Here is a 9,927-nt window from a genome sequence, read left to right as displayed (position 1 = left end):
GAGGAGGCGTCGCGGTTATTTATAACGATTATCTAGGTGTAACACAAAAACCTAGTTATAAATTTAATACATTTGAAGTTCTTCATACTCATATAATGTATGTAGCCTTGAAAAATAAGTCTACCCAGTTAATTCCATTGCTTATTATTTACAGGCCCCCGGGGCCATATTCTGAGTTCATCTCATCTCATCTCATCTCATTATCTCTAGCCGCTTTGTCCTTCTACAGGGTCGCAGGCAAGTTGGAGACTATCCCAGCTGACTACGGGTGAAAGGCGGGGTACACCCTGGACAAGTCGCCAGGTCATCACAGGGCTGACACATAGACACAGACAACCATTCACACTCACATTCACACCTACGCTCAATTTAGAGTCACCAGTTAACCTAACCTGCATGTCTTTGGACTGTGGGGGAAACCGGAGCACCCGGAGGAAACCCACGCGGACACGGGGAGAACATGCAAACTCCGCACAGAAAGGCCCTCGCCGGCCCCGGGGCTCGAACCCAGGACCTTCTTGCTGTGAGGCGATAGCGCTAACCACTACACCACCGTGCCGCCCATATTCTGAGTTTCTTTCTGAATTTGCAGATTTTATCTCAGATTTGGTTATTTCCTTAGACAAAGCTTTAGTTGTCGGAGATTTTAATATTCACTTCGATAACCCAGAAGACCCTTTAAAAACAGCGTTTGTGTCCATCTTAGACTCAGTCGGGATTAAGCAGAATGTCATAGGACCAACCCATAATGGTGGTCACACCCTTGATCTAATACTAACATTCGGGTTAAACGTAGAAAATATAGTCATACTTCCACAGTCTGAAGTTCTCAGATCATTGTCTCATCTCATTCAAGATATGTCTGAGTAATAATATATGCACCTCACCACGCTACTGTATTAAACGTACTTTCACGTCAACTACTGCACAGAGCTTTATAAATGATCTCCCAGAGTTATCAACTTTGATTGGGTCACTGTCAGCCCCTGCAGAACTTGATCAGGCAACTGAATGCTTAGAGTCAACATTCCGCCATACTTTAGATAATGTAGCTCCTCTAAAAAGGAAAATGGTCAGAGACAAAAAATTAGCACCCTGGTATAATGATGACACTCGCACATTAAAACAGACCACTCGAAAATTGGAACGTAAATGGCATCAAACAAAATTGGTAGCGTTCAAATTAGCGTGGAAGGAGAGCTTCCTGAAGTATAGAAAAGCTCTTAGTGCTGCGAGATCAACATATCTCTCCTCCCTAATAGAAGATAACAAAAATAATCCTAGATTCCTATTTAATACTGTAGCAAAATTAACCAGGAATAAGTCCACTATAGACACATGCACACCTGCAGTATGGAGTAGCAACGACTTCATGAATTTTTTTAATGACAAAATTGAGAATATCCGACAAAAAATTCAAACTACTAATTTAAGGTTAGACAATGAAAGTGACCTTGTAGTTAACAATATAACTGTATCAGATCATCAGTTAGAATGTTTTACTCCCCTAAAAGAAACTGAATTACTTTCATTAATCTCTACATCAAAAGCCTCAACTTGCATACTAGATCCCTTACCGACACGTCTATTCAAACAGATAATGCCTGGAGTAATTGAATTGCTTCTAAAAATAATAAATTCTTCTCTTAGGATCGGCTATGTACCCAAATCCTTTAAACTAGCAGTTATCAAACCCCTGATTAAAAAACCTGACCTTGATCCCTGTCAGCTGTCCAATTATCGGCCAATATCAAACCTCCCCTTTATCTCCAAGATCCTTGAAAAAGCTGTGGCACAGCAGTTATGCTCATATTTACATAGGAATAACATCCATGAAATGTATCAGTCAGGATTTAGACCTCATCATAGCACAGAGACAGCACTGGTTAAAGTAGTAAACGACCTACTGTTGGCGTCTGATCAGGGCTGTGTCTTGCTACTTGTGTTGCTTGACCTTAGTGCAGCATTTGATACCATTGATCATTCCATTCTTCTGGATAGACTAGAAAATGTTGTGGGAGTTAAGGGAACGGCCCTCTCCTGGCTCAGGTCTTATCTAACTGATCGTTATCAGTATGTTGATATAAATGGTGATATTTCTAGACGTACTGAAGTAAAGTTTGGTGTTCCACAAGGTTCTGTCTTGGGTCCACTGCTTTTTTCTCTATATATGTTCCCTCTGGGCGATATTATTCGTAAACATTGTATTAGTTTCCACTGTTATGCTGATGACACACAGTTGTATGTCTCTGCAAAACCTGATGAGAGACACCAGCTTAATAGAATTGAGGAATGTGTTAAGGACATTAGACACTGGATGCTTATTAATTTCCTTCTGCTTAACTCTGACAAGACTGAAGTACTTGTACTCGGACCACATGCAGCTAGAAGTAAGTTTTCTGATTACACAGTGACTCTGGATGGCCTTTCTGTTTCTTCACGTGCAGCAGTAAAAGACCTCGGAGTGATTATTGACCCCAGTCTTTCATTCGAAACTCACATTGATAACATCACCCGGATAGCTTTCTTTCATCTCAGAAATATTGCAAAGATAAGAAATTTAATGTCATTGCATGATGCAGAAAAACTAGTCCATGCTTTCGTTCCCTCCAGGTTGGATTATTGTAATGCCTTACTGTCTGGATGTTCCAATAAGTGCATAAACAAGCTCCAGTTAGTTCAAAATGCAGCAGCAAGAGTCCTTACTAGAACTAGAAAATATGACCACATCACGCCTGTCTTATCCACACTGCATTGGCTCCCAATCAAACTTCGTATTGATTATAAAATACTACTCTTGACCTTTAAAGCACTGAATGGTCTCGCACCACAGTACCTGAGTGAACTTCTGCTCCTCTATGACCCGCCACGCCTACTTAGATCAAAAGGTGCAGGCTATCTGCTGGTACCTCGTATAGTGAAGGCTACATCAGGGGGCAGAGCCTTTTCTTACAAAGCCCCACAGTTATGGAACAGCCTTCCAAGTAATGTTTGGGAATCAGACACAGTCTCAGCATTTAAGTCTAGGCTGAAAACATATCTGTTTAGTCAAGCCTTTTGTTAATGGTGTTTATGAGGTAAAGGAGTAGATCTGGAGGATCCTCAGACATAGTGTTTTGGTAAACTGGGATGTATGGATGCTGTCAGTCCCCACTCGCTTGCTCACTCGAGTTTGTTGACGGTGTAGTGGCTGCTGCTTTATGTCCCGGGGCTCCCTCATGCCTGTGTTACCTTCTGGCTCTCCCCTTTTAGTTATGCTGTCATAGTTAGTTGCCGGAGTCCCTGCTTGCACTCAGCGCAATATGTATACTGTTCCTACTTATTCAGGTGACATTGGGCATACCTAACAACCTGTGTTTTCTTTCCCTCCCCCCCACCCCAAATCTGTCCCTCTGAGTTACATGGAGTCAACAGGAAATCTTTTGGTGGAGAGGGTGGAGACCTCGACTGGCTATCGTAGCCTGCAGGGAATCGGCCGTCAGACATTCTGTCGCATGTCCCAGACCCGGTGAACTGTAACTGAATTGTCTTGGCCAGCCCTAAGGGTCCCATTTGCATCTCATCATTGCTGAGGAGTGTGCTCCCATCACCCAATCAAGCATCCAGCCAGAGCAGGTCATGATATATTTTACCATATTAACATGCCATTGTTGTGTGTTATGCCTGATGTAAAGACTCTCGTCTCTGCGAGCCTACCACACAGATTTAATACTTGTCATTTTTAGGGCATACCTAACAACCTGTGTTTTCTTTCTCTCTCTCTTCCCCCCCCAGTCTGTCCCTCTGAGTTACGTGTTGGTCCTGGGGTTGGGATGCTGGCCTCTTCTGCCCCTCGGACCTGCTTGATCCATCCTGGTGCCCTGTGTCTGGTCGGAGTTTTATCGCACCGCTCCTGTGAAGGACGGCCCCATGAGGACAGTTGAGGGTTATACCTGTTAAAACTGTTAATATTATAGTCAGGCTGTCTGTTGTTGCCCAAATGAGGATGGGTTCCCTTTTGAGTCTGGTTCCTCTCGAGGTTTCTTCCTCATGTCGTCTGAGGGAGTTTTTCCTTGCCACCGTCGCCACAGGCTTGCTCATTGGGGATAGATTAGGGATAAAATTAGCTCATGTTTTAAGTCGTTCAAATTCTGTAAAGCTGCTTTGCGACAATGTTTATTGTTAAAAGCGCTATACAAATAAACTTGATTTGATTTGATTTGAAAAACTCACATTTTTCATACGAAATACATCCCAGATCTGAGTGACATATTTCCTGATATTTCACTTCTATGACGTCACTCCCAGTGTTTTCCCACTGACTAGACGCGTGTTGTCTAAATGGTAAACTGGTTCAAATTTAAAATTCTTTTCATTAACTTGTGTTTTTTTTTGTGGATGTGTCCATATAATATAAAAAACATTACACAGTGGTGCAAAGATATGAAGTTTATCTTCTCGTGTTGAAAAATATATCCAGTGGTGTAGCCAGGATTTTTTACATGGGGTGGCCAAAGGGGGGCCAAGGATATACAAGGGGTGGCCATGCTGTGACTAAATGGGGGGGGGGGGGGGGGGTCCGGGGGTCCTCCCCCCGGAAATTTTGAATTAGCTAGATTTGATTTCCTGTATTCTGATGTATCTGGTGGCGTATCTGGTCCCTAAATCATGAACAAAACCCATGTGAGCCAAGCGGTCAGAAATTAATGTATTAATTTATTTATGTAACATAAAGCATCTGCAAAACAAAGAAACCATCCAACTTGTTTACTCTAGTTATGCATCAGGATTTTAACGATCACTACTAAAATGCAAAAGTAAAAACTAAAAGATCAGCTGTCTCAGGCACCTGGGAAGTAGTAAGGATATCAGTCAGGCTTGAATAAAGAGTGCTTTGCTCAGGAAAAGGAAAATACTTGTATACTTAACTCATACATATAACATATGTGAACACTTACAACATGTTGTGATATTGTCCATTGTAAGTACTGTACAAACTAAATGTGTTGAGTTACAAAATGTGTGTGTGTGTGTGTGTGTGTGTGTGTGTGTGTGTGTGTGTGTGTGTGTGTGTGTGTGTGAGTGAAAGTGTTACACTGATGTAACACATGACATAGATGAAGTGTAGTGCATGAGTGGTGTGTGTGTGTGTGTGTGTGTGTGTGAGAGAGAGAGAGAGAGAGAGAGAGAGAGAGAGGAGGGAAAAGTATGTGTACTGCATGTAGATATAGATGAGCTGTAGTATACGAATTGTGTGTGTGTGAAGATATGTTACATGTAAATACAAAAATGAAGTACATAAGTTGTGTGTGTGAGAGTGTGTGTTCAGAGTGCAGGAGTGGTGTGTATACCAGTGAGTGTGTTACATGTAAATATTAGAAATGTAGTGCATCATGCATGAGTGGTGTGTGTGTACAGTAAGAGAGGGTGTGTGTTGAGAGTGCATGAGTTGTATCTTATAGTGAGTGAGAGAAAGACATAGTGTGTGTTGAGAGTGAAGTATGTGTTCATATATGAATGAGAGAGAGAGAGAGAGAGAGAGAGAGAGAGTTAAGACAGTACGAGTGTTACATTTAAATATAAAAATTTAGTGCATGAGTTGTGTGTCTGTGTTGAGAGTGTATGAATGTTACATGTAAATATAGAAATGTAGTGCACAAATTGTATGTGTGAGAGTGAGATAGACTGTGTGTTAAGAGAGTGCATAAGTGTTGTGTATGAGTGAGTGTGTTACATGTAAATATAGAAATGTGGTGCATGAGAGGGGTAGGGGGAGAGTGTGTGTGTGTGTGTGTGTGTGTGTGTGTGTGTGTGTGTGTGTGTGTGTGTGTGTGTTGAGAGAATGCATGAGTGTTGTGTATGTATGAGTGTGACAATTATTAATCATGTGTTCTCCCACCAGTAACACACAACATCTCTATATTTTCATGTAACAGACAAACATTAAAAGTTGTATTCTGCGGTTAGAGTGAGCAAAGTGATTCACAGACAGCTAACTTGCCGACGTAATTTTCTCTTTTGAGTCGTACAATCGAAAACCACAGATGTTTTGCTTTCTATCTATCTAGTATCTATGTGTGCACACACACAGCACAAATCCCACTGTAGCCGGATATCTACGTACTGTATAAAGATGCATATTTATCTATACGGTTGCATGTAAACGAAGGTTTCAGTCACTGAAAACAGATACTTTCGAAAACCCCGGGCAGACTGGAGATTTCTGGAAACTCGGGAGATTTCTGGAAACTCTGAATTGTCTGAGGACAGAATTGTAACTGTATGTCTACAAAGTGAGAAAACTTGAAGAGAGTATAAGATATGAATAACTTACATCCCAAATTAATTGCACGTTCACGTAGTTCGTAGGTTGTTGTGTTGTCAGACTAGAGCATGACTATCTGATACCACCTGCTGCTTGAACGTGCAAAATGTTTGTTACGGTAATATGCATCCCCGCAGAAACCAAATAGGCGGAACAAAAATCCAGCGGGCGGAACTAACATTTCGTGGGACATATCGGTTTTATAAATTTTATTGTCTGGCCCTGGGGTGGCCAGGGTGGGGCCAAGGCGTGCCCTGGGGTGGCCATGCCCCCATGGCCACCCCTTAGCTCCGCCCCTGAACATATCACTCCTTCTCTTCATTCACTCATGAATATGTTCACTACTGGAAGATAAACTTCATATCTTCGCACAACCGTGCAATATCGTCCATATATTTTATACAGTATATCTGGGTATTTAACAGCATGATTAATGTTACACATGGCAGATAAATGTAGATGTTATGTTTCAGTGTTTTTGTACCTTCATGAATTAATAAATAGCTATAATTAGGTTTTAAATGATTATTTAAGAGACCCCCCTCTCTCCTGGGCTCTGTCCGGACTGAGGGTTGAGCAGACTGAATATTGAATTGCAAATCCAGTGCCTTCTGTTGGGGTCCGTAGCTGCGCTGGCCCATTGCAGTCAGCCATTCATGTGCTAATGTGGAGCGTGAGGAGGATCGAGGGGCCCGGGAGAGTCAAACGAGGAGCCACCACACACACACACACACACACACAGACACACTTATCCAGGACACGGAAGTGACAAAGTGCCATAGGGCTTTTGTGTCCATTTTAATTTGTGTGTGTGATGAAAATTTCAAGAGAAAAAAAACCTTCACAGTGAAAAATAACGTTTACAGAATTTTCTACTGACATCAAATGTAGTTAATTAGTTAAGATGAGTGACTGAAGATTGCTCTTATATTTTTGCACAAATAACACAAGGCTAAAGTTGTGAACAAGTAATGGAAGCTTACAGCAGCACATTTAGCAGTGTGTAGACTGCACGCCTACATCATCAAGCATTTCTAACATATAAGCTCCGCCTTCAGACTTTAGGCCACACCCTCTACCTCAGTCTCCAGGGGAATCGACTGGATCCTGTGTTTATTGTAAACACTGCATGGCACAATATCGCCATATCATCATCATGATAAATATTGTTTCAATACTTTTATATCACATATGATTTCCAATATTTTTTTAATTTCTTGAAAAAAGAAAATATTTACCCACAGAATGGAAGCTAGTAATTTGACAACATTTAAACTGAATTCTGAAAATTGTGACTTTTTTTGAAGAGTAATTAAATATAATATCTACAGCACTGTGCAAAAGTCTTAGCCCCCTATTTTTTCCATACAAACTTTGTTACAGATTTCTATTTTATGACTTCTACATTCATTTTAGAGTCCAAACCGTAGTTTTTTTTTTTTTTAGCACAAAATTAAATGTTACAGAAAAAAATGTTTGTGCAGCATATTCCATAAGAGAGCACTTTTCAGATTAAAAAAGGAAACATAATGAAGGCTGCTGGGTTTTGGTGTAAAATGAAGAAGCGAGTGTGACAGTCAAAGTGTCCAGAAGAACTGTGGCTGGTTCTGTAAGATGCTCAGTAAAACCTACAGATCATTTCCGCATAAAACTGACCTCACTGGACCTCAGACGGATTTATATATATATATTTTTAAAGCAAAGGGTTGTCTCACACCAAATACTGACTTTGTTTCATTTATTATGGCTCACTGATTACTGTTTATAGTATTTTTATGTTGAAACATTTCATTATTTTTTAAAAGCTGTTTTTGGTCGACAGCATTTCTTTACATGTGCCTAAGACTTTTGCACAGAACTGTATATATATTATATATATAATTAGGTGGTTTGTTTGCAAACCAAAATAGTGTGATGTATAAAAACTGCTTTTGAAGTATGACAGTATACATGTAATATATGTACAATAATTTAATAACATCATATTGATGTCCACTATTATGATTTACACATCAGCTGTAGTTTTTTTTCCCTGAAATGTCTCAGTGTGACGTTATTTATGGGACAGGACAGTCCTCGGTGGAGAGGACGCTCTGTCGGGGACAGTGTGTGCCAGCCTCCGGAGCACACAGTGTGGATGAGTGTGTCAGTGGTGTCAGTATGTCCTGTCTCTGGCTGGCACTCAGCTGCTGTCTACACACACAGCTGTCTCACACACACACACACACACACACACACACACACACACACACACACACACACACACACACACACACACACACACACACACACACACAGATGACATCATGGCCTCTGTGAAATCACTCTTGACTTCACTCTTTCAAAAGTTTGTGTCTTGCTGAATGTATAAACCTGATGTGAACAACATGTGAGCACATGTCATAAATAATTACTCTTTCACCCTACATATGAAAATAAATAGATTTTGAGGAAAGAAATCACGTGGGAATGTATGGTGGATGTATGGGTGTTCCTAATAAAGTGGCCAGTGAGTGTATTGTTAGTATTTATTATTAAAGTTACTGAGCAGCTTTAGTGCATCATTCATAAACTTTCCTGTAATTAATAATCTGGTTAGTGGATTAACTGTAAAGAGAAACTGGATGTAAACAAAAGTATGGGGATGAAATCAAAGTCTGACTCGATTACACATATCAATATTTATTAAAAAACTGTAAAAGTAAATATTTTAACTGATCTATCTATCTATCTATCTATCTATCTATCTATCTATCTATCTATCTATCTATCTATCTATCTATCTATCTATCTATCTAATTAAATATTTTGCTGAATCAGATGTCTAGACTCAGACTTGCTCTTTAGCTCTGGTTTAATGACATTAAAGTGTTGAACTGAAGGTTAAAGTGACATCAACAACAAAACAAACCTCATGAGAAAAATCACCAATCAACATCGCGTTCTTAGCGACATATTTAAATAATATTGGCTGGCTTTGAGTGGTCTATCAGATATATTCCATTCAGCTAGTATACTGAACTCGTCTTCGGCTTGTTCAATATCATGCTAGCTGAATGGAATATATCTGATAGACCACCAAAAAAACCCAAAAAAACCAACCCAGCCAATATTTTTATTACACACACACACACACACACACACACACACACACACACACACACACTCTCTCTCTCTCTCTCTCTCTCTCTCTCTCTCTCTCTCTCTCTCTTCATAGCAGCTCAGCGAGAGAAATATAAATAAAAATACCAAAATAAGGACTTTTTCTCTTGTAAATTTACTTGAAAATTTTAAAAGTATTAAATTTAAATAACACTTGAGTAAAATACAGTACAAACTTAAGTACCTTAGTAGAATAATGAAGTACTGAAGTATTTTCCGCTCCTGGTTATTCTGATGTTTGGGTTAACGCTAGTTAGCTAAAAATGTTGCTAAGGATGCTAACATAATAAATATTTAACACTTAGCAAAAGGTTTCTTCAAGTAAAATCTGTCAGATTTAACAGAAAGTGTACAGTAATTGCAAACAATTACAGCCTGACTAACTTTTATGGCTATAAAGCTATTTATTTTCACCTGAGCAGGTGTTAATTTATTTATTTATTTCACACCGTGTATTCCTG

This window comes from Neoarius graeffei, chromosome 25 (assembly GCF_027579695.1).
Source record: "Neoarius graeffei isolate fNeoGra1 chromosome 25, fNeoGra1.pri, whole genome shotgun sequence".
Taxonomy (NCBI): domain Eukaryota; kingdom Metazoa; phylum Chordata; class Actinopteri; order Siluriformes; family Ariidae; genus Neoarius; species Neoarius graeffei.
Note: the sequence above shows the minus strand (reverse complement) of the source record.